At 35.7% G+C, this 27396-nt stretch overlaps 1 long non-coding RNA gene across 4 annotated transcripts in view; it reads left to right on the forward strand.

The window, feature by feature from the left end:
- The window catches only part of LOC104120879 (uncharacterized), a 45646-nt gene extending 18645 nt beyond the window's left edge, over positions 1-27001 (forward strand). For 3 of the 4 annotated variants that reach the window (XR_011413153.1, XR_011413157.1, XR_011413155.1), the window contains 2 exons: positions 2841-2908; positions 3182-3592. This is a non-coding gene — a long non-coding RNA (uncharacterized lncRNA). Of the gene's footprint in view, positions 1-2840; positions 2909-3181; positions 3593-26836 lie in introns of those variants that run through there. The other variant, XR_011413154.1, reaches the window with a different exon arrangement.
- Positions 27002-27396: the final 395 nt, after the last annotated feature.

The raw sequence follows: 27396 nt of genomic DNA on the forward strand, positions 1-27396 counted from the left end.
AAATGAGAGAACTGCCTTGCCAGATTAACAAGTACCGCCATAACGAAACGTTGAAAATTCATCATACACCATAGAACCATCACCCGATTCTAACACAAGGTTCATACCTTAACATAACTCCGCTGCAATGCGTGACCACATCCAAACGTTGGTCCATAATATATACCTCGAGCCACCCCGCTCAAAATCAATAACCACAGAGAGACAAATGACAAAAATAGTGTCACAAAACCTGAAAGAACATAACCATTACCCAATCGATCATGCAATACTCAAATACTCATCACGTTCAAATTCCGCTATAAAGCTCAAATAGAACCGCGCCATATGTGCACATAACCAATGAATCACAACTTCTCGTAGCATAAAGGAGTAACTCATAGATCATTTCAGAACACGAATAAATTCAACATCAACCGAATGACACATCCCTCAACAATAGCAGTATGAAGCCAACCATTCCGGCTTAGTGTAGAATACATATCTTAATTGGGCCTACCAATGGACCCCCAAATCAACTCAGGTTACCCACAAATAGATAAAAATCCCTCCAAAAATCCATAATGACTAAATCACAATAAATTCTATCATCTGGCTAGCTCCGGCCACAACTTTACAGTCCATAATCATGAAATAATTTGCTCATGAGAACTCCCAAATCTCCAAATTCATAGAACACGTAAATCATCATATTTGATTTCATCTCCACCGCCTGAATGCCTAACACCTCTCTCATACACGATCATCCCACGATAAATACTTTAAAAGTTCTTCCGTGACACTTGAAAAAATTTGAATATTAGCATTCTATCAACCATGTGAGTACCACAATACTAATTAAACATCCGTAAGTCAAAATACAATGCGCCTTCTGAAATATGTACCCTTCTCATGCACCTAGTAGTAATCGTATTCATCTAGTCATATGGAACTGCCCATGTTGTCTAAGAATTCATGACCATTCTGCCCAAACTTCGTTACCTTCTTTCAAGACTGAACTGTCACCTTGTACATGTAAATCTAACTTTTGAACAATTTCTTTAACACATAAAATCACATGGAAAATGCCAAGATTATTTAACTATAAAATTCCACATAAACAATTATGTTACAACTTCTATAGTGCACGCCCGTCACCTAGCATGTGCGTCACCTCCCAATAATTCACGAAATACATATATTCAGCGTTCATACCCTCAACTCCAAGGATAGAAGAGTTACTTACCTCGAACAAGCCGAATCCAATGTCGAGCAAGCTAAACAATACTCCAGAAATCCCATTATGCGTGTATCAACTCCCGAATGGCTTGAATCTACCACAATTAATTTGATTCAGTCCACACAATTTACAGGAATTTATTCCATATCAAAATGCTAATATTTTCCACAAAATTCGAAATTTCGCCCCAAAAATCACCCGTGGGGCCCACATTTCAAAATCCGACGAAACTCACAAAATACGACAACCCATCAAATTACAAGTTCAATCATACTAATTTCACTCAAATTCGACCCCAAATCGGTATTCAAACTTGAAACATTTGTTTTGTGACATTATAGAAATTTCCTTCTATTTCTCTTTAAGTTTCAATAATCTTACACCAAAAATGAAGATTAATTCATCGAATATAATCACAAGGGAGTTAAGAGCACTTGCCCCAGGTTGTGTGGAAATTTTCCTCTCCAAAATTCGAAAAATGGGTGAAAATGTTGAACCCTCGAATTAAAGGTTTTGTCCCAGCGATTTACGCATCTGCGGACAAGGGGTCGCATCTGTGACCTTCGCTTATGCGGGAAAAATCTCGCTTCTGCGAGAACAGCTTGGCTAGCCAGAATCGCTTCTGCGATCCCAAGGACCGCACCTGTGGTCGCGCTTCTGCGCTCAAAGGTTCGCACCTGCAGACCTGCCTCTTTCTCAACTCCGCATATGCGGAGCCTCGCTCGCAGATGCAGTTAACTCCTTCGCACCTGCGCTCTTCCCAGGCTAGCCCAGCTCCGCTTCTGCGTAAAAAGGGTCACATCTGCGGCACCGCACCTGCAGCCAATTCCTCGCAGGTGTGATCACACCAGAAGACGGAAATTTTCTAGATTTCTTCCAATTCCGAATTTGATTCTTTAACCATACGAAACTCACCTGACCCCCTCGGAACCCCGTCCGAACATACCAACAAGTTCCATAACATAACATGGACCTACTCAAGGCATCAAATCATATCAACCAACATCAAAACGACGAATCGTACCTCAAATCAAAATCTATGAACTTTAAATTTTTAAATTCTACGTCTTGTGCCAAAACACATCAAATCAATCCGGAATGACTTCAAATTTTGCACACAAGTCACATTTCACATTACAGACCTATTCCGATTTTCAGAATCGGATTCCGACCCCGATATCAAAAAGTCAACCCCCGGTCAAACTTCCAAAAATTTGACTTTCGGCATTTCAAGCTAAATTCCACTACGGACCTCCAAATAATTTTTCCGAACACGTTCCTAAGTCCAAAATCACCATATGGAGCTATTGGAATCATCAAAACTCCATTCCGGGGTTGATTACACATAAGTCCACATCCTGTCACTATTTTAACTTAAGTTTTAAACCTTGGAACTAAGTGGTCCAATTCATTCCAAAACCTCACCGGACCCGAACCAATTACCCCGGCAATTCATACAATTGTAAAGTAAAATTTGAACAGTAAATAGGGAAATGGTTTTGTAATACTTAAAACGACGTAAGTTATTCTTTCTTTTTTTTATCTCAGCAGCTTTTTATTTTTGGTTACTTTTATTGGCTTGTTTGTTAATTCTTTTCCTTTGTTAAATCTTGTTGAGCAGTGTGGAGCTTATAATGCCACTATGAAGCCGAGGAATCATCTTCAGGTCGGGTTAGATGAGAAAACTAGGTACTTCTCTTTTGCTTGAAATTTGACAGTACTACTGCTCTTCATCAGTTTGAGAAGCAAATACGATGCAATGTTTTATACAGAAGTTTCTTCCATTAAAATGACTATCATTTGCTAGTTTAGCTATATCATCCAGTGCTCTTAACTACCAGCACTGCTTTATAAAACTGAAATGACATTTTTCAGTTTTATATGTATGTTGAGAAAAATCATCTCTAGAATGGTATAATGGCAAATTCAGAACAACTTTTCCTTTTTCTTCTATTTAATCAGGATTTGACAACAGTATGATCGGTGACTTTGCTCTGTTTTGCGAATGATTTGGCTACGATACAATGTCATTTCACCATGGAAGGTTCTTTTAGTCTATTACTTTCCTCTCTGTCTGAGATGTCGACAATTCTTCGAGTATCCAATCCCTTCCGGTCCACTTCTCAAACCACGTCTAGAAGTCGTAAAGAGGGAATACTGGCTAGAAATTGCTCAAATTTCCAGCATATGAATTGATGAGGAATGCATGTAACAATTAAATCAAATGGTGCTGTGATAAATGTAAGTTCTTTCCATCAGTAGTAGTTTTTCAATTTTTTACTACTTACCTTTGCTTGCGTGTTGATAACTTTTATTTGTTATGAAGGAACACGCGATAATCTAAACACATTAGATATCGCGTAAATCGTAAAACGGGAACTTGTTCTTCGTAAAGCGAAAGCGAAAATGGATGAACCGCGGCTGGAATTACTGGTCGACGGTGGTTGTCACGGTGTGTTGGAGGAACCCCCAATTACACACTAAGTGTACTAATATAGGAAATATTAGGGTTAACTAATAACCCTATTGGGCCTTAGAGCACTCGACCTGATTCCCATATTTTCGTGTGTTATAGCCCACGCCTTTCGCATGTGACCGATCCCCCGTATCCGAACCGTCAAAATTTATCCGGACCATGGAAAAAGACCTAAGGTACAATGGTCACCAACCTTCCATGACCGTTCCTCATTTTTAGCATTTTAGGGCCATAAAATGAGAATTCGGCCTGATTCCCTTATTTTCGTGTGCTATATCCCACGCCTTTCGCGTGGGACTAGGCCCCCTAATCCAGACCGTCTAAAATTTATCTGGACCATGGAAAACAGCCTACGGTATAATGGTCACCGCCCTTCCATGAGCATTACTTATTTTTAATATTTTAGGGCCATTAAACGAGAACTCGGCTCGATTGCCATACTTTTGTGTGCTATAGTCAACGCCTTTCGTGTGGGCCCGAGCCTTCGGACTCGGACCGCTTAAAATTTATTCGGGCAATAGAAAAAGAACTAAGAAATATTGGTCACCGACCCGCCATGACTGTTCCTCATTTTTAGCATTTTAGGGGCACAAAATGAGAACTCGGCCCGATTCCCATGTTTTCATGTGCTATTTAACAAAACTGCTCCCCAAGTCATTTATCAAAATGGACCCTTTGTAGCTACTCTAAGAAGCCCAGCTGCAGAGACCATTGATCAGTTACAAGTAATCCGAGCCGATGACTTTGAAATAGATTGGAAAAGTCTAGATGCTCAATGGTTACATCCCAACAATATGATTAATAGAAAATGGTGCGTAGATACGCATTCTTTAAAACAAAGATTATCTTTAAAGATAAATGGATTAAAGATTTAAAAAGAATCAAATGTAATACTGTGTTCTTTAAATGGTTTGAAATAACAGGACAAATTCTAAATCAAAAGGAATACCTGCAAATGGTAGTTAATAAATGGTATATACCAAAAACAAAGTTATAATAGAAGCCACTATTTCACCATTAGAAGAAATTCTAATACCAATCCAAAATGAAGCAATCACAGCTTCTCCTTTCAAAAGAGAAAGCGTGCACATTGAAAGTTGACCAAGTAACGAAGAAATAAATAAAATTATTGTACAAAATAATTACACAAATAACCTATGATATATGGTATCAAACCAATTAAAATATACCAATAAATTAGGGGTTCCGACAAAGTCCATAACAACTCCTAAAATTGAAACACATCCAATAATAAAACTTCCAGAATATTCTAAAGAGAAACAGATAAGCTTCTGGAAAAAATCGAAGAACAACTTAAAACAAAATTGACAATCTCTAAACCAGATACAACTTTCAACCAAGCTAGCACTAGTAAAAATGACAAGACTATAGAACATGTATTGACTTATGTACAGACCTAAAACTTAAAAGTCTTATTTAAGTCTTATTAAAAAGGAAAAACTCCGATCCAAAACAGAGTTAGGAAGTTTCTGCCAAGACTTTGGTTCTAAAAGAGCAAAACAACATAAAAAATCTTCTGAAAAATCCAAAAGACGCCATAAGCGTAAAGAAAAGAAAGAAGGAACCCCTAAAAAGAGAAGGTTCAAAAGGCTTATAAAATCGAAAACGGTGATAAATATTGGTCATGTGGAAAGACAGGGCATAGAGCTAATGAATGCCCAGTCACCAACAAGAAAAAGAAAAAGGTTAACACCTTAGAAATTGATGAAAATACTAAAGAAAAGCTATTCGCTATTCTTGAACAAAATGATAACATCACATCATCATCATCATCAGATGAAAGCTATTCTGACAGTGACGATGAGTTAATCAATATGGCATATAGCTTAGATAATAGCAGTAGCTCTAAATAAGACAACTGTAGTTGCACTGGTGCAATATGTGTGTGCGGTTAAAATTTTATTAAAGTCCTTACTAACGACTCTAAAGAATTCCTATTTGATATCATTAATCACATAGATGATGAGGATATTAAAAAAAAATATTTAACAGAATTAATAAATATCATCATTAATCAGAAAGGAAATCATCATAAAATAGAACCTTTTAATATGAAAGAGGTTATGAATAGATTTTCGGTCAAAGATGATAATCGCACTATTCAACATCTACAGATAGAATTAAAATCTATAAAAGATGAAATAAAAAATAATTAAGCTAAGACTTGACAAAATAGAAATGAAAAATCTCACAAAAGAAATATTACAAGCTGCCAATAAGAAAGAACCAATTGGTGAATATTTCACAGAAGATGATAATTCAAAAAATGATGACGATTCAGTTAGTGGTACAGTTATGGCCAAAATTACAAAAGTAAAAGCCCAAAGCTACCATATTCCCATAACCTTAAAGGTAAAAGATATCACGCTAAATAAATTAGCTCTACTAGACTCAGGAGTAGATATAAACTGCATAATGGAAGGAATAATACCAACTAAGTACCTTGAAAAAAGTACTACAAAATTATATTCCGCCACAGGAGAAAAATTAAAGATAAATTATAAGTTATCAAAAGCCCACATCTGTAATGAGGGAATCTGCTTTATAAACGATTTTGTAGTAACTAGGAATATAAATAAAGAAATTATCCTAGGAATACCGTTTATAACTCAGATTAAACCGTATCATGATAACTTTGATGCAATTTGCACCACAATATTAGGAAAGAAAATAAAATTTTCTTATCTAAATTCTATCTCCAAAGAGGAACGTGACTTCCTCAAATCAAAGACTATATTTAAAATAAACCTGCTTTCAATTCAGGTAAATTATTTAAAAACGATATAAAAGTTCACATAATTGAACAAACTTTAAAAAAATGAGAATGGAGGAAAAGATTAAAATGTTTCAAGAAAAACTCGAACTTGAAGTTTGTTCAGAATTAGGCAATGCCTTTTGGAGGACATGGCACTTGATAGGAAGATGTGGAGGTCGAGTATTAGGGTTGTAGGTTAGGAGGTATTTGAGTTGTGCCTTACTTCGTACCATTGTGGGACTAGCCATGTAGGGTTTTTGTTTAAGATAGCTAGTGGTAATGTTGTGTCTTACTATTTCGCTTTTCAGTACAAGTCCTATTTTCTTCTAGATTTCATGGTGTTCCTATTTTTCTTATGATTGTTGTGGTGATACTAATATTGTCTCCCTTCGCTTTGCATCTTTCTTCTGGATTTCATGGTGTTCCTATTTTTCCTATGATTGCTGTTGTAATACTAATATTGTCTCCTCTTTGTCCTTTTGTCTTTTTGTTTTTTTTTTAGCCGAGGGTCTTTCGGAAATATGCTCTCTACTCCTTCGGGGGTAGGGGTAAGGTCTGCGTACACACTACCCTCCCCAGACCCTATTAGTGGGATTTTACTGGGTTGTTGTTGTTGTTGTATCCAATGCCTTTTGGAAAAGGAAAATGCATGTAGTTGAACTACCTTATATAAATGAATTCACATAACAGGCCATACCCACAAAGGCGAGACCTATTCAAATGAATCATGAACTTATGGAAATTTTCAAAAGCAAAATAAGTGATCTCCTTAAAAAGAAGATTATAAGACCATCAAAATAATCCTGGAGCTGTGCAACTTTCTACGTTAACAATAGTGTAGAAAAAGAAAGAGGAGCTCCCAGGCTTGTCATTAATTATAAGCCATTAAACAAAATCCTATAATGGATTAGGTACCCGATACCTAATAAAAGAGACTTGTTAAAAAAAACTTACAAAGCTAATATCTGTAGCAAATTTGACATAAAGTGAGGTTTCTCGCAAATTCAAATTAGCGAAAAGAATAAATATAAAACTGCTTTCAATGTCCCCTTTAGACAATATGAATGGAATTTTATGCCTTTCGGGTTAAAAATTGGCCCATCAGAATTCCAAAATATTATGAATAATATATTCAACCCATATAGTAGTATGTCAATTGTTTATATTGATGATGTTCCAATATTTTCAGAGAACATAGAATCTCATTTTAAACACTTAAATACAATCTTTAAGATTGTAAAACATAATTGTTTAGTAGTAAGTGCTAAGAAGATTAAGTTGTTTCAAACAACCATTAGATTTTTAGGACACAACCTTTACCAAGGAATCTACAAACCAATCTGTAGAGCCATTGAGTTCTGCAACTTGCTCTGGCCCCGGGTCCTTCCTTGGGAGCATGGGGTGATATCTGCTTTTGACTGATAGAAAGTCATCCAAGTTCCCGGATGAAATAATAGATAAAACTCAATTATAAAGGTTCTTTGGAAGCCTTAACTATGTCACAGACTTTATCCCCAACATTAGGAAAATCTGCGAACCATTATACAAGCGTCTTAGGAAAAACCCAGTCCCATGGAGTATAGAAGAAACATACACCGTTAAAAGGGTCAAGACAATTGTTCAAAAACTTTCGTGTCTAGGTATTCCAAATCCAGATGCATTTATGATAGTAGAAACTGATGCTTCAGACGAAGGGTACGGTGGTATTCTTAAACAGAACATTTCTCCTAGTCTTCAGAACAATTAGTTCGTTTCACTTCCGGAATTTGGAATTTCGCTCAAAAGAATTATAGTATAGTTAAAAAAGAGATTTTATCTATAGTACTATGTATTACAAATTTTCAAGATGATTTAATAAATAAAGAATTCGTGTTAAGAGTTGACTATAAATCCGCTAAAGAAATTTACAAAAGGATGTTAAAAACCTTATTTCAAAATAGATTTTTGCCAGATGGTAAGCATTATTATCTAGTTTTGATTTTCAAATTGAATTTATTAAAGGTGAAGAAAACTCCTTACCCGATTTTCTAACTAGAGAATTCCTACAAGAAAAAAATGAGACCAAACCAGACGGGTCCCTTCAGGGCCTCACCAAAAGGAGAGAATAGGTATTCTGCACTTGCAGACTACTTCCCATCTTTACCTGTGAGACCGCCCTTAAATATAATGGTAACCCCTCCGAGTGTTCCCACTACAAACAAACCATCAACAATGACTGTTCTTGGATCTATCCCAAAAATAGAAGGACCATTCCAACAAGCTTCCTCAAAATTTTCAACAAGCCAAACTAGTCAGTTATTGACCAGTTCAGACTATGTAATGAAGACCCGAGAGTGTTTTGCACAAGCTGCACAAGCAGTAAAGCCCGACACACCATCCAAAACGGAAGGTAAAAAACCAGTTTCTCAAGAAAAGGAAACATTCAAAATTATATCTAAAGCACCAATTAGACAAATGTTATGGAAATTTTGATAAACAAGATTTAATCAGACCTTGCTATACCAATAGAAATTACGTTGAAACCAGTGAGATCTCCTGAAAACAAGGAGGTATTACGAATTAATCCTTACAGATACGGGTTTAGTCACCTTTGAGCATACACTACGAGATATCAAAGATCCCGATAGTATTAGGTATTCAAGATTTACCATTAATAAAGTTATTTGTCCTTTTGAATGGGGAATGGATCACCTGCACACCTCGATTATGCTCTCTGTACAATATAGGCTACAAACCTATAATTTCAAGGATTACATGGATGCATGGTATAATTTTATTTACCTACACCCAGGCTCACCCACATGGTTCGTAAAATATAGCGAACAAGCAGCAAAATCAGTCATTCCAAGGTGATTCTATGACTAGTGGAAAACATTTGGTGGAACAGAGCAATCAATGCCCCGAAATTTTCACACTCACTGTGAGAGATTCCAAATGGAACAAGAAATCTCTACTCTACCTGATCATATTAAAATTTGCAAATATCACTTTGCAAAAAGAATTTCATATATAATCAGTTGGCCGTTCGAAATTGAACATATCGAACGACTTAAATATTTAGTCAAAATATCAAAAATTAAAAGATGGGTTCGTGAATCCAGAGAGACAAAGAAACCCAAGCAAACTAGCAAAATGGGATCAACCAGTTCCCAATCAGAATTAAAAAAGACACTCCTAGAAGTCTTAGCCAATATTGATACATCAAGTCCAATAGAAGTACAGGCCATGCTAGATGCAACATCAGCATCTTCCTCAACGGAGAATCAAGACAATGGAGACTTGGAAGACCCACAAGGTATAGCCCAAGCTTACCATGCCTATGCAGACGAAGAACAACATATGACCCCTTCACAACAAGATAGATGACTTATCCGACAAAAACAAAACAACTTTTTCAAAAGAGAAACAACTCTTCAAAAAGAAAGAGTCACTTGACAACGACAACTGCAGAGGGACAAAAATAGTACCTGCCCCTTCAGCAAAGCAGAAGACAAGCAATCTAAGATCGTCCATTTGTAAGGTTGTGATTAACTCAACACTATAAAAGGCTTTCAAATTGTAATCGTTAATCATCAGAAAAATTCCCAAGATTTTCTTTCTCTCCCTTCTTTCCCTCTCTGTAAAATATTTACTTATCTTTGAATAAAGCTTTTATCAAGTAAGTATTTCTTTCTTACTGTTTTAATCCTCACAAAAGAAATATTACAAGTTGCCAATAAGAAATAACAATTTGGTGAATATTTCACAGAAGATAATAATTCAAACACAGAAGATGATAATTCAAAAAATGATGATGATATTAGTACAATTGTGGCCAAAATTAACAGATTTTAAGTGGTATAAAGACATGTTTATAGAAAAGGTAGTGATTAGAGAAGCCAGAGGTAGTGCTTTCTAGAATGAATGATTTAACAGCGGATTACCAAGATTATTTGTAGAAAAGGTAAGAACTAAAATGAAAGATAGATTTAATGGTCAAATCCCTTATGATAATATTATCTATGGAGATTTAATCAGTTTTATTAATGTAACCGGTGTTGACTTGTTAAATGTGGGGGTTGGGGATTAAACGTGTTAACTGTGTCCTGTCTCTGACGGCACTTCCTAGCCTATGGACGATGACAACTGACAGTAGTTTAATAAGGTTTAATCAATATCCTACAAGGATCTCTCACACTATGAACATATAACAATAACCTCACACTAGAGAATAAGATCTGAAACTTTAAAGAAGATGAACAGTAAACCTATGCAGAGATGAACAATATAGAATAATTAAGATCTATAACATGAACATGATAACAAGATTTCAACGAACCCTAAAGACAGTATGAAAGGTTTAGCCTCTCATATTCAACATGGCTCTGATACCATATAGAGGATCATGGGTTTTATAATCCAGATTATAAAATAAATACGGAATTAAAACAGTAAGAAAGAAACACATACTTGATAAAAGCTTTATTCAAAGATAAGTAAACATTTTACAGAGAGGGAGAGAAGGGACAGAAAAAGAATCTTGTGAAATTTTCTGCTGATTAACTATTACAATTTGAAAGCCTTTTATAGACTTTTGATTTTTTTGAGTTAATCTCAACCTTACAAATGGACGATCTTAAATTGCTTGTCTTCTGCTTTGCTGAAGGGTCGTCTACTGCTTTGCTGAAGGGAAATGTACTATTTTTGTCCTTTTGCGGTTGTCGCTGTCAAGTGACTCTTTTTTTTTGAAGAGTTGTTTGTCTTTTGAAAAAGCTATTTTATCTTTGTCGGACGAGTCATCTGTCTTCTTGTGAAGGGGTTAGATGCTATTCTTCATCTGCATAGGCATGGTAGGCTTGGGCTATACCTTGTGGGTGTTCCATGTCTCCATTGTCTTGATTCTCCATTGAGGAAGATGCTGATGCTGCTTCTAGCATGGCCTGTACTTCTATTGGACTTGATGTATCAATATTGGCTAAGACTTTTAGGAGTCTCTTTCTTAATTCTGATTGGGAACTGGTTGATCCCATTTTGCTAGTTGGCATGGGTTTCTTAGTCTCTCTGGATTTAGGAACCCATCCTTTAATTTTGGTATTTTGACTAAATTATTAATTAGTTCGATTTGTTCAATTTCAAATGACCAACTGATTATATATGAAATTCTTTTTGCAAAGTAATATTTGCAGATTTTAATATGATCAGGTAAAGTAGAGATTTCCTGTACCTTTTGGAATCTCTCATAGTGAGTGTGGAAGCTTCAGGGCATTGATTGCTCTGTTCCACCAAATATTTTCCACCAGTCGTAGAACCACCTTAGTATGACTGATTTTGCTGCTTGTTCGCTATAATTTACGAATCATGTGTGTGAGCCAGGGTGTAGGTAAACAAAATTATACCAGGCGTCCATGTAATCCTTGAAATTATAGGTTTGTGGCCTATATTGTACAGAGAGAATAATCGGGGTGTGCAGGTGATCCATTCCCCATTCAAAAGGGCTAATAACTTTATATGGTAAATCTTGAATACCTAATATTGTCGGGATCTTTGACATCTCTAGTGTATGCTCAAAGGTGACTGAACCCGTATATGTAAGGATTAATTTGTAATACCTCTTTGTTTTTTCAGGGGGTCACTGGTTTTAACGTAATTTCTATTAGTATAGCAAGGTCTGATTTAATCTTGTTTATCAAAATTTTCATAATCTTTGTCTAATGCAAATACTTTAATTGGTGCTTTAGATATTATTTCAAATATTTCCTTTTCTTGAGAAACTGGTTTTTCACCTTCCGTTTTGGATGGTGTGTCGGGCTTTACTGCTTGTGCGAAAGGCTCTGGGGTCTGTATTGCATAGTCTGAACTGGTCAATATCTTACCAGTTTGGCTTATTGAAGATTTTGAGGAAGCTTGTTGGAATGTTCCTTCTATTTTTGGGATTGATCCAAGAACTGTCATTGTTGACGGTTTGTTTGTAGTGGGAACTCTCGGAGGGGTTACCATTATATTTAAGGGCGGTCTCACAGGTAAAGATGGGAAGTAGTCTGCAAGTGCAGAATACCTATTCTCTCTTTTTGGTGAGGCCCTGAAGGGACCCGTCTGGTTTGGTCTCATTGTGTCCGGTAGGAATTCTCTAGTTAGAAAACCAGGTAAGGAGTTTTCTTCAACTTTAATACATTCAATTTGAAAGTCAAAATTAGATAATAATGCTTTCCATTTGGCAAAAATCTATTTTGAAATAAGGTTTTTAACATCATTTTGTAAAATTTCTTTAGCTGATTTACAGTCAACTCTTAACAAGAATTCTTTATTTATTAAATCATCTTGAAACTTTGTAATACATAGTAATATAGATAAAATCTCCTTTTTAACTGTACTATAATTCTATTGAGCGGAATTCCAGATTCCAGAAGTGAAACGAACTAATTGTTCTGAAGACAGGGGAGAAATATTTTATGTAAGAATACCACCGTACCCTTCATTTGAAGCATCGGTTTCTACTATTATAAATGCATCTGGATTTGGAATAACTAGACACGAAAGTTTTTGAACAATTGTCTTGACCCTTTTAACGGTGTTTGTTTGTTCTATACTCCATGGGACTGGGTTTTTCCTATGATACTTGTATAATGGTTCGCAGATTTTCGTAATGTTGGGGAAAAAGTTTGCGACATAGTTAAGGCTTCCTAAGAACTTTTGTAATTGAGTTTTGTCTGTTATTTCATTAGGGAACTTGGATGATAACTCAATAGCTCTACAGATTAGTTTGTAGGTTCCTTGGTAAAGGTCGTATCCTTAGAATCGAATGGTTGTTTGAAACAACTTAATCTTCTTAGAACTTATTACTAAACCATTATGTTTTACAATTTCAAAATGAGACTCTATATCCTCTGAAAATATTTAAACATCGTCAATATAAACAATTGATATACTACTATATGGGTTGAATATATTATTCATAATGTATTGGAATTCTGATGGGGCATATTTTACCCGAAAGGTATAAAATTCCATTCATATTGTCCAAATGGGACATTGAAAGTAGTTTTATATTTATCTTTTTTGCTAATTTGAAATTGCCAGAAACCTGACTTCATGTCAAATTTCCTATAGATATTAGCTTTTATTAGGTATAAGGTACCTAATCCATTGTACGATTTTGTTTAATGGCTTATAATTAATGACAAGCCTGGGAGCTCTTCTTTATTTTTCTGCGCTATTGTTAACGTAGAAAGCTGCACATCTCCAAGTTATTTTGATGGTCTTATTGTCACCACCTAAAACTAGCTCCTGTCGTGATAGCGCCTATCGTGGAACTAGGCAAGCCGACTCATTTCCAAAATAAACCGATATTTTCATTTTAATGAAAATTTCAAGGTTATTTAACATAAACCTTCATTTAAAGAGTTCAAATAAAAAAAAATAGAAGTGTGGAAAAGGAAAGCCCGACATCGGAGTGTCACTAGTCATGAACATATACTACAATCTCTCTAACAATATCAAGGCTAACTCAGCCCGGAAAATAGCTAAATACAACTAGAGGAAGATAAGAGGGAGAAGAGTAGGGGCTACGATCGCCAAACAACTACCTTGCTATCTCCAAGAAAATCTGCAACCAGAACACTCAATAACCGCCACCGTGTCTAGCTACACCTGGATCTACACACAAGGTGTAGGGAGTAACGTGAGTACGCCAACTCAGTAAGTAACAACAATAAATAAAGACTGAGCAGTAGTGACGAGCAATAAAGAATATAAGTTCATATTAGGAAATCTCAGTAAAATACCACACGCTCTTAAAAATAAAGATTTGAATAAAAAAACTTGTGCAAAACCTTCCCTGTTTAGGAATCCCGAACCCAGAAGCTTCTATGATAGTTGAAACAGACGCTTCTGACATAGGTTATGGATGTATCCTTAAGCAAAAGATTTTCATTGAGTCTTCTGAACAATTGGTTCGCTTTACTTCAGGAATCTGGAATTCCGCTCAGAAAAATTATTCTACTGTTAAGAAAGAAGTCTTGTCTATAGTTCTAGTATCGCTAAATTTCAAGATGACCTTATTAACAAAGAATTTTTGGTCAGAGTAGATTGTAAATCTGCTAAAGAAATTCTTCAAAAAGATGTCAAAAATCTCGTTTCAAAACAGATATTTGCTAGATGGCAAACTCTACTGTCTAGCTTTGATTTCAAAATTGAATTTATCAAAGGAGAAGAAAATTCTTTACCTGATTTTCTAACAAGGGAATTTTTACACGGAAAAAGTGAGGCCCTTTAGACCTAACGCTCATTCCAAAGGAAAGGAGACCAATAAACCTCAAATGGCCAGACCATTTGTCCCTCTTGCTATTACTCCTACCAGAACAACAGCCCCTCAAAGGCCACAACTTTCTTTTCAGAACCGGTATACAGCTCTAGCTGAATACCCAAAAATACCAGCACCAATCCTAGTTCTCTCAAAGAAACTAACCAACCTCCAGTCAAAGCCTTTAGAAAAAGGATCAGCATCTAGCTCTACTGTTCAGACAAAAGAGAGCTACACAATGAAAGTTCCAGAAACTTTCGCAGAAGCAGTCAATCCTTCAGCTAAGAAGACACCACAAGAAGATCTTCCTAAAGAAGAAAAGTCCGAGTACATTACCAGCAGGTATTACCTATATTAGCTCTAGATAAGGAGTATGAAGGTCTCAGAATAGAAGACCTAATCAAACCTTGTTACACGAATTCTAATTATGTGGATACTGAAACTCCATACAAAACGAGGAGATTTTACGAAGCCATCCTCATTGATACTGACTCCATTGAAGTAGAACATACTTTATGTCAAAATAGACCAGGATTTATTAATTATTCTAGGTTTACTATTAAGAAAATTTTATCACCTTTTGAGTGGTATGTAGATCATTTGCACACACTAGTGGCACTTACCATGACGCATCGTCCCCAAACTTATTGTTGGCACGATTATAGAGCAGCATGGTTTAATTTTATATATCTTAGGCCAGGACATACTTGGTTTGTTAAATATAGCTTAGATGTTACTAAGACTGTAATTCCCAGATGGTTCTACGAATGGTGGAACTTATTCGGAGGAAACAAAGAAATCCTCCCCCAACAGTTTCTTAACATGTTTGATGATTTTCAGACCAAAGAAGCTATCTCTACCCTACCAGAGCACATAAAAATGTGCAAGTATTTTATCCAGAAACGTATATCCTTCATCATCAGTTGGAATTTCACTAAGATAGAATTTGATAGAATCAAATATCTATCTAAAGAAATCAAGATCAAGGGATGGACTCCTAAGCAACAAGTCCCTACAATCCAGAAGAACATTCAATAAAGCTCTCAGAAAGCTTCACCCTCCAAGGCAGCTCTCAAAGAAAAGCTCAAAACAAGCTCTACAAAACATAGAAGACTATGAAGAAGACCAAACCATGCAATTGATTGAAGACGCTGCTTCTACAGGAGAAAGCAGTAATGGTGACATGTGTGACCCAAAGGGAATTGCTTTGGCATACATGGACCCAAATTATGACTATATAGAATCTGCACCGACAGAGTCTCCATCAACAAAGACCGACAGAGTCTCCATCAGCAAGGACCGACAGAGTCTCCATCAGCAAAAGAATTACCTTTTACTGTTCACCTTTATAAAAAGAGACAACTTTTTACTGTTTACTTTTAGAAAAGAGTGGACCACCCATTTCTGTTTGTCGACCACTATAATTTGTCGATTAAATCAGACCGCACAAAGGAACGCCTAGGATCAAAGGCATCTATCTATCAGTCTATTTAGGACTCCCTAACCCCATTGTAAGAGGCATCAGAAAATTCTCCAATTTTCTAAGACCTCTCCCCCTCTATATTATTATTTTTCTGCTGCAATGTTTTAATGTTCAATCAATAAAACTCTTGTAATTTTTAAAAGGGCTTTTCTTATATTGTCTTAAATTTTTATACTGCATGAATAGCAAAATCAATATTCGTGAAGTAGCTATCATTCACAGAGTCTATTACAGACTCATGGACACTACTCTTGCACCTAGAGCTCGAGTTGAAAGTGTCAAAGGAGTCACTATGCTTATGGAAGCAAATACTGAACATAGCATGGCTAAAATCCAGAAGAACATTCAACAAAGCTCTCAGAAAGCTTCACCCTCCAAGGCAGCTCTCAAAGAAAAGCTGAAACAAGCTCTACAAAACATAGAAGACTATGAAGAAGACCAAATCATGCAATTGATTGAAGACGCTGCTTCTACAGGAGAAAGCAGTAATGGTGACATGTGTGACCCAAAGGGAATTGCTTTGGCATACATGGACCCAAATTATGACTAAATGGAATCTGCACCGACAGAGTCTCCATCTACAAAGACCGACAGAGTCTCCATTAGCAAGGACCGACAGAGTCTCCATCAGCAAAAGAATTACCTTTTACTGTTCACCTTTATAAAAAGAGATAGTTTTTATTGTTTACTTTTAGAAAAGAGTGGACCACCCATTTCTGTTTGTCGACCACTATAATTTGTCGATTAAATCAGACCGCACAAAGGAACTCCTAGGATCAAAGGCATCTATCTATCAGTCTATTTAGGACTCCCTAACCCCATTGTAAGAGGCATCAGAAAATTCTCCAATTTTCTAAGACCTCTCCCCCTCTGTATTATTATTTTTCCGCTGCAATGTTTTAATGTTCAATCAATAAAACTCTGTTACCAAATGGAGACGAGCATCTCTTAGAAGGACGTAGATGGGTACGTCTAAACCTTTCCTAAAGAGAGGTTTGACAACAATCTGAACTAAACCAATATGCAAATAATTGAATCGACTTCTATATCTATTCAAATCTTGCTCAGAAAGTAGTCTAATAATTTCTAAAGAATAATTAATAGCAATAGTGGACTCACAGGTCTTAATGTTATGCTTCTTAACGAAACTGAAATTTCCTAATTCATAAATCTTTTTAAAAGGTCCATTGGGGATGTTCCAATTTTGTAAATCAGTTTCTAATTTAGCAATCTTAGTTGCTGTAGAAGATAAATTAACACTATTTAAAATATGTTAGTTTTTATTTATATTTTAAAAATACAGTCTAGGGGCTTATAAGGCTAAAATAACTATTCAATACGTATAAGTAAACAGTAAATATGTATAACAAGATACAGTACCTTAATCTCTTAGATCTAAAAGTTTCTTAGTAACGTCCTCTTGGTTTTACATCCTTTTCTCTAAAGTCATCTTGGCGACGGGATCACCTAGCAAGGTCTAAACGCCTACCTCGGCAACAACGACCTATTTCTTTCAGGCTAGCCAACGTCTTAGCCGGATATTAATCGGGTACCTCATACTTATAGAGAAAATAATTACCTCATACAGAAACTTTGAAACAGTTAAGAACTGTGATATACATAGATATAGTTTAAATATACCATAATGAAAGTAAATTTTCCATGCCCTAGACAGTATATGTACTTAGCTGCTCATACTAAGTACGCATACTACCAACATGGCTTTGATACCAAATGGAGACGAAACGAAGTGCAATATAAAAATTAAAGACAGTATAAGAAAAGCCCTTTTAAAACTTACAAGAGTTTTATTGATTGAACATTAAAACATTGCAGTGGAAAAATAATAATATAGAGGGGGAGAGGTCTTAGAAAATTGGAGAATTTTCTGATGCCTCTTACAATGGGGTTAGGGAGTCCTAAATAGACTGATAGATAGATGCCTTTGATCCTAGGCGTTCCTTTGTGCGGTCTGATTTAATCGACAAATTATAGTGGTCGACAAACAGAAATGGGTGGTCCACTCTTTTCTAAAAGTAAACAGTAAAAAGTTGTCTCTTTTTATAAAGGTGAACAGTAAAAGGTAATTCTTTTGTTGATGGAGACTCTGTCGGTCCTTGCTGATGGAGACTCTGTCGGTCTTTGTTGATGGAGACTCTGTCGGTGCAGATTCTATATAGTCATAATTTGGGTCCATGTATGCCAAAGCAATTCCCTTTGGGTCACACATGTCACCATTACTGCTTTCTCCTGTAGAAGCAGCGTCTTCAATCAATTGCATGGTTTGGTCTTCTTCATAGTCTTCTATGTTTTGTAGAGCTTGTTTTGAGCTTTTCTTTGAGAGCTGCCTTGGAGGGTGAAGCTTTCTGAGAGCTTTATTGAATGTTCTTCTGGATTGTAGGGACTTGTTGCTTAGGAGTCCATCCCTTGATCTTGATTTCTTGAGATAGATATTTGATTCTATCAAATTCTATCTTAGTGAAATTCCAACTGATGATGAAGGATATACGTTTCTGGATAAAATACTTGCACATTTTTATGTGCTCTGGTAGGGTAGAGATAGCTTATTTGGTCTGAAAATCATCAAACCATGCTGCTCTATAATCGTGCCAACAATAAGTTTGGGGACGATGCGTCATGGTAAGTGCCACTAGTGTGTGCAAATGATCTACATACCACTCAAAAGGTGATAAAATTTTCTTAATAGTAAACCTAGAATAATTAATAAATCCTGGTCTATTTTGACATAAAGTATGTTCTACTTCAATGGAGTCAGTATCAATGAGGATGGCTTCGTAAAATCTCCTCGTTTTGTATGGAGTTTTAGTATCCACATAATTAGAATCCGTGTAACAAGGTTTGATTAGGTCTTCTATTCTGAGACCTTCATACTCCTTATCTAGAGCTAATATAGGTAATACCTGGCTGGTAATGTACTCGAACTTTTCTTCTTTAGGAAGATCTTCTTGTGGTGTCTTCTTAGCTGAAGGATTGACTGCTTCTGCGAAAGTTTCTGGAACTTTCATTGTGTAGCTCTCTTTTGTCTAAACAGTAGAGCTAGATGCTGATCCTTTTTCTAAAGGCTTTGGCTGGAGGTTGGTTAGTTTCTCTGAGGGAACTGGGATTGGTGTTGGTATTTTTGGGTATTCAGCTAGAGCTGTATACCGGTTCTGAAAAGAAAGTTGTGGCCTTTGAGGGGCTGTTGTTTTGGTAGGAGTAATAGGAAGAGGGACAAATGGTATGGCCATTTGAGGTTTATTGGTCTCCTTTCCTTTGGAAGGAGCGTTAGGTGTGAAGGGCCTTATTTTTTCCCTGTAAAAATTCCCTTGTTAGAAAATCAGGTAAATAATTTTCTTCTCCTTTGATAAATTCAATTTTGAAATCAAAGCTAGACAGTAGAGCTTGCCATCTAGCAAATATCTATTTTGAAAAGAGATTTTTGACATCTTTTTGAAGAATTTCTTTAGCCGATTTACAATCTACTCTGACCAAAAATTCTTTGTTAATAAGGTCATCTTGAAATTTAGTGATACATAGCACTATAGACAAGACTTCTTTCTTAACAGTAGAATAATTGTTCTGAGCGGAATTCCAAATTCCTGAAGTAAAGCGAACCAATTGTTCAGAAGACTCAGTGGAAATGTTTTGCTTAATGATACCTCCATAACCTATGTCAGAAGCGTTTGTTTCAACTATCATAGAAGCTTCTGGGTTCGGGATTCCTAAACAGGGAAGGTTTTGCACAAATTGTTTGACCTGGATGACAGACTGTGTTTGTTCTTGACTCCAAGGGATAGGATTCTTCCTAAGTCTTTTGTAAAGAGGTTCACAGGCCTGTCTAATGTTGGGGATAAAATCAGCAACATAATTGAGGCTTCCTAAGAATCTCTGTAGTTTAGTTTTATCAGTAATCTCGTTAGGGAATTTTGATGAGAACTCTATGGCTCTGCAAATTGATTTATAAGAACCTTGGTAAAGATCATGCCCCAAAAATCTAATAGCTGTTTGGAAAAGCTTAATTTTCTGGGCACTAACTACCAATCCATTTCTCTTAACAACTTTCAGGAAGGTGTTGAGATGTTTGAAGTGAGAATCTATATCATCAGAAAATATATGAACATCATCTATATAAACTATAGACATATAACTATAATCATTAAATATTGAGTTCATGATGTTCTGGAACTCGGTTGGGGTATTCTTGGGCCCAAATGGCATTACATTCCATTCGTATTGACCGAAGGGAACATTAAAAGCCGTTTTTGTATATGTCTTTCTCAGCTACTTGAATATGCCAGAAACCAGATTTCATTTCGAACTTACTGTAAACATTGGCTTTGTAAGTTCTTTTCAAGAGATCCCTTTTGTTGGGGATGGGATATCTGATCCATTTAAGGACAGCATTCAACGGTTTATAGTTTATAACTAATCGTGGGGCACCTCTCTCTTTCTCTGCACTTTTGTTTTCATAAAACGCAAAGCAACTCCAAGGATATTTAGATGGACGAATGATGTTGTTTTTGAGGAGATTTGAAATCTCTTTTTTGCAGACTTCCATCATTTCATGATTCATTTGGATAGGTCTTGCCTTGGTAGAGATGACCTGTTCATTGAATCCATCAATGTAGGGAAGTTCGACTAAATGCTTTTTTCTTTCCCAAAATGCATTAGGAAAATCAGAGCATATTTCTTTTTCAAATTTTTTTTGAAGATTAGCTATTTCAGTAACTATCTCCGGGGTTTTTAAAATCTGCTCGATTTTCTTAACTTTTATTTCATCTTTTAAGAAAGTGATATGCTGAGACATTTATTTATACGAAAAACAGTATTTTTTCAAATGAAATTACTTTCATCTTCTGAAAGAGTTTTAACAAAAGGAAAATATATTTCTTTTCCTAATATTTGAGTAGAAATTCTGTCTAAACCAGTAGTAAAAGGTTTTATCTGAGTGATAAAAGGAATACCTAGAATGATATCTTCATTAATATCTTCAATAATAATATAATCATTTGTCAAACAAATACCATTATTACAAATATTAGCTTTTGAAAGCTTATAATTAATACGAAGTTGTTCTCCTGTAGCGGAGTATAATTTTGAAGTACTCTTTTCTAAGTACTGAGTTGGGACAATACCTTTCATGATGCACTTACGATCCGCACTACTGTCAAGTAAAGCTATTTTGTTAATAGCGAAATGTTTGCTAATAACAATCTTGATTGGAATATGGTGACTTTGAGGTTTGATACTCGTAATGACCGTTAGACCGGGATCTTGAGAGGATGAAGTCTTATCTTTGGTAAGACGAAGATCAATAGAGTTTTCATTCTCGGAATGACACTCGCTTTGATGGGGACTGGGTTCTTCATTTTCTGACTTATATTCATAAGTCTTTGCTTGTTTAAGAACCTGTTCTATCAAGACATCAACCTCAACTTTTCCAAGTCTAGATTTAATATCTCTGATTTCGTTTTTGAGTTCTGAGACTTCATGTCTCAGTTCTGAAATAGAAGGTTCAGCTGGTTTGTCGAAGCGAGCCATGACTTGCTTCATGCTGAATGGTTCAACAACTGACCTAGACTTAGGTCTGTCATTCTGCTGAGTGAGGATGAGGTTCTTGAGTTCAATCAAGTACTTCTTCCTAGACTCATCATCTACGATGTGTTGAACAACATCAAACAGAGCTTCTTTGGAGCTATCTGAAAGTACCTTGATAGAAGCCTGGGCTTTATCACAGGTACAGAAGGCTCCAGAACAATGGCATTCGCTGCCAGGTTGGCTCGAGTCAGAGTTATAGGCGATATTGATATCATCTTCATCGCTATACTCATCTGAGGAGTAATCAGGGGAAGAATCTGAATTAGGTTCTTCAAGAATAGAGAAGAGTTCCTTTTTGGTATCTTCGTTGATTTCAAGAAGATTAATCTTCTTCTTCTTCTTCTTCCTATCTGATTTGACTACGGTTTCAATAGCCGTAGCAGAATAGATAGCATGTCTGACATCATCAGAGAAATAATTATCCCACCAATATTTCAGCATGCCTGTAAATCCAGCTACAATCATAGAGGCGGCTTCTTTATCAGAAGATCCTCTTATCTTGTAAGCTGTGATGCAAACTCCCATTTCATGGAGTTTATGGTATATTTGATGTTCTGCTATAGCATCAGTGTTCCATTCGATAATGCTTCTTCCTTCGTGAGAAGTAGAGGCAAGAAAGTGATTTTCCTCATATTGGATATCTGGAAATGAGGGACGCTTATGATAATTTTTGTAATTATGAAAGCGTTCATTGGTAAGCTTATGAAGGAGATCATCCTTTTCTTGGATGGTGGATATTTTGCTATTATCAGGTTTTCCCTTGGAAATGTTGAGATCACCCAATTGCTTGTTGATTTTGTCAAGCACATTTCCACTGACTTCAAAGGTATCTTTGAGTTTTGGATATTTGTCCTTAGAAAACTCAGCGATTTTGAAGCCTGGATTTGTCTCAATGCTCTGGCTAGAACTGGGTTGTGAAAAGGTTGGCTTTCCACTGAATAAAGACTTTTCGTTGGAGTCTTCTATTTGTCTAGAAATGACATGAAGGAGTTGATTCGAGTAATTGTTTTGTTCAACAACTCGATCGAGGTCAGAACAAGTAACTATGTTTGCTTGTTTCTCGCTTTTGATTTTAAAAGGAGAATCAGAGATGACAACATTAGAAATTGGGATTTTTATTCCTTCTAGAGGAGGAGTGACAGATTCAACATCTTTGTTGTTGGCTGTGTACCATTTGTTAATAAGGACTTGCAAGCAGTCCTTCTGATGTTCGTATTTGCCAGATATTTCAAACCACTTAAAGAAATCAATTTCACATCTCATTCTTTTCATGTCTGATATCCAGCAGTTTCTGGATCAAGTTGCGGGCGGTAATCCGCGCGGCCTTCTCAACTAAGCTAAAACAGAAATCACCATTTGACCGGGAACTGGAATTGTTTCGCACCTTCTCGGAACTGAGATGTCCGTAAAGGTTTCCACAAGTTCAAGATTTCTATTTTAACATACTTGATAATTCTTAATCTAGCTAATTCAGTACCCTTATATTTAGAAATTGGCAGTAATATGCACAATTAATAAGGATATAAGAATTGAAATATACTTGAATTTTATATATAGTTTAATGACTGTATGGAAGGTTATAACCTTTACTCAAGCAAGGGGTCTATCTTAATATAATACATACTTTATTGAGCCCATGTGTCTAGCAGTTCTAACCGTGAAAGAAGATGCCCTTTTAACTCCTTTATCAGGCTGAGGTTCACAGCTGGCTAGACGAAGGCACTAAGGCAAAGCCAATAAGATCAGTGTTATATTAAACTGTACCAACCATCTTGACACCAAGTCAAAACTCTATATATAAAGTTCATTTATATTTAAATAGATGTCGTCTCTTTCATGGTTTATATAGGAGAGAAGTTAGATATTCAACATAGATATAAAGTCTCTTAGCCGGACATCGTCACGGCCAGAGAGGAGAGACTAGAAGAAAAACTAATTAAGAAAGAAGTATGTACCTTTTGGCCAAGATGCAAAGCCCTGAAGATGAAGAACTGAAAACTTTATTTACTTGTTCTTCTGTTACAACATTCAAACTATAAACTCTTAATTACACTTTGAAGAGAGAGAGAGAATTCTAGAGAGAGAGGGTCTCGACTTCCTTCCTCTTCGTACGAATGAATGAAACGTATAAATAGAAAAAGAAAAGAATCTATGAACAGTAAATAGTGGGTCCCGTGGGTCCCTGTTACAGTATTTTTACTATACAAAATAGTATTTCTACTGTTGATGAACAGTGTATCTACTGTTTGAGTAGTGCCCGGCGGCTTCACTGTGTTGTGGGTCCGGCGGCTTCACTGTTGTTGTGGGTCCAGCTGTTTCACTGTGCTGGTCGTTTGTCTGCTTCTTTCATTTTGCGGAGGAATTCTTCCGCATTTTGCAAATCTTCATCAGATAGTATCTTTTCTGATTCAAGTGGTTGAGAATCTTCTTCAGCGATATCATCGTTGCTGGTTTCACTCTGCATAGATGTGTTTGATTTCTCATATTGCTTAATGGAACGAAGTAAATTTCTTTTGACTTCTTCCAAGTAGTTGTTAATCATTTCTTGTTTATCTCTGTCCTGTAAAGAGATTTTCTTGGCAATGTGCCGTACTGAGCTATCATCAATTACCTCTTTCTGAGGTTTACTGGAATATTCTTGGATCTTTGTTTTGATATAATCCAAAAGTTCTTGACCGTATAATGTCTTTGTTTTGGGATCCTTTTTCATTAGTTTGTCCCAAAAATTGTTGTAAAAAGTCCTGTATAAGCATGGGACTTGTTCTTCGGTAAATCCAACTTCTGAAGTCCAGTTATGAATCCAGGGAATAGAGAATTCCAGAAAGAAATAGATCTGGTCAATTTTTTCTCGGTAACAGATATGATCTGCGTGATATAAATCGTTTATAAAAGGAGAAATTTTTATCCATTCTTTGTATAACATGAGAAATGGATCAGGTAAAATTTTTACTGTCGGACCGTGGTATGACCACCAATTTAGAAACCAGTTAGGAAGTGGTTCTGCAAATATCTTTGCACATACTTTAATAAACCAAGTATGTTTGTGTCTATCATTGTTGTAGTATAATACTTTATCAAATGACTGGGTATAATCCCAATAGGTAAAACTCATTCGAGATTTGTTAAGGCTTATCTGCCTTTCTTTCATTGTGGATATACCCCAATCTTCAACCGATATAATCTGTTTAATTATAATCTTTGAGAAGTTATAAACATTCTCGTCTGTGCTATAACCAGAAAAGTGTTGAAACTCTGCACTGTGAGTACTGGTTAGTATTGTTTCATAATAAGAGCGGGTTTTGTATGACTCACCCGGATAATATAATCCATTTATCAAATACCTTTGGAATATCTTCCAAGGCTCTTCCTTTCTCTGAATATCAGAATTTTCTAAAAGAAATATCATTTCTTTTTAGGCTCTTTCTCGTATGACTTGATATCATCATTGTCATCTTTTGTAATGGAAGCAAAAGTATCATTTTGCTTAGCAGAAGTATCTTTCTATTTTTGAGCAGTCAGATATGCCTGCAAATGTGCGTATAACAGACTATCTTTTGGAATATCTTCTAGATGGACGGATGGTCCGATCGATGATTTTTCTCTGAGAGATATCCTCTCATTAGTTAAAATCTTTCTTCCCATTTGTATAACTGGGGAGTTTGATGTGGATCCGTATGACGATCCTGAAGGTGATGCTCTTCCTTTGGACTGTGGAGATGATCTTCCCCATCCTCTTCCTCTTCCCCTACCCCAAGGGAGTTCCATCCTGTAGATATTCACGTGATAAGAAATATGGCAAGGAGTTATCAATTCCCTTTTTATATTGTATTTCAAAATAAAAAGGGGCTAATTGAGCCTGCCATCTTGCAAATATCATTTTCGAGGCATCATGTTTAAAATCTTTGTTAAACATATATTTAACAGATTGTGCGTCAGTTTTTATTAAAAATCTTTGATTGTATAAATCGTCTTGAAATTTTAAAACACATTTAACAATGGTTAGTATTTCATGTGACACAGTAGCGTATTTTTTCTGGGCTTCAGACCATTTACCAGAGTAGAATCTAATCAGATATTCATACTTATTATTGGGATTTATCTGTTTCAAGATCCCTCCGTAACCAATGTTAGACGCATCAGTCTCAATATTATTTTGCCATGCAGGATTAGCAAGGGTCAAGCAAGGTAGAGATTTAACACGTTGCTTAATGTTTTTAACCAAAGTAGTATGACTATCAGTCCAAGGTTTTTTATAATCCTTTTTTAGCCTATCATATAAGGGGGCTAAATCACGCGATAAATCTTTATTAAAAGGTGAAATATAATTTAAACTTCCCAATAATCTTTGTAACTGAGTTCTATCAGTAATAATATCGGGAAATTTTGAGGCAAAATCTATCAATCTTTGAATAGGAGTAATCTTTCCTTGACAAATATAATGTCCTAAAAATCGAATGTTAGTTTGGAATAAACTCATTTTTTGTTTTGAGATAACCAAACCATTTTATATAACAATTCTTTTAAAAATATCTAAATGCTTAATATGCATTTCAACTGTTTTGAAAAATACCAAAATGTCATCGATATAAACGATGATAAAGTCTAGATATGGGTTGAAAATATCATTCATAATTTTTTGGAATTCAGAAGGGGCACTCTTTAAACCAAAAGGCATAACATTCCACTCATATTGCCCAAATGGAACGTTAAAAGCAGTTCTATAAGTATGCTCTTTAAATATTTGAATTTGCCAATAACCAGATTTTAAATCAAATTTTAAAAATATATTGGCATCAGATAATCTTGACAATAAATCTCTTTTATAGGGAATAGGGTACCTTACCCACTTCAAATACTTATTCAAAGGCTTATAATTAATGACCAATCTAGGAATATCACGTTCCTTTTCAGCTGCGTTATTAACATAAAAAGCTGTGCAAGACCAAGGAGATTTTGAGGGTTTTATCAAACCCTTTTGTAATAAGTTATCAATCTCTTTTTTGCAGAATTCCACTAATTCCGCGTTCATCTGACAAGGTCGAGATTTAGTAGGAATATCATCCTCAGAGAAATTATCTTCATATGGCAGAGTGACAATATGCTTTTTTCTATTCCAAAAAGCACTGGGATGTTCTGCACAAATATTAATAGCAATATTTTCGGAAATCATTTTGATTTTTTCTTGTTTTTAGTAGAACTCAAAGTATCAAATATATTCATACTGCAAAGAATCAACATGTTTCTGCTTCATATCAATTAAAGAATTTATATCTCTAGTTACTGGATCTGTAACAAAAGTATAACTAATCTCTTTATCCTTATATGTAGCAGTAAAACCTTTCGGGTCTATGCTAGTAAAAGGATAAATGGCGTTAATAAACGGTGTTCCTAGTATAATAGGAGGGTATAACTGGTTTTTAACCAAGAAAAAGAAGTGCGGAATACATACTTTATTCTGACAAATACCCGTATTAGATAGTTTATACTTTATATCTAAAGCATGTCTGGATGCAAATCTAACCATATGAGTAGTTTTTTGAAAATATTTCGTAGGTATTAAACCTTC

This window comes from Nicotiana tomentosiformis, chromosome 1, assembly GCF_000390325.3.
Source record: "Nicotiana tomentosiformis chromosome 1, ASM39032v3, whole genome shotgun sequence".
NCBI lineage: Eukaryota > Viridiplantae > Streptophyta > Magnoliopsida > Solanales > Solanaceae > Nicotiana > Nicotiana tomentosiformis.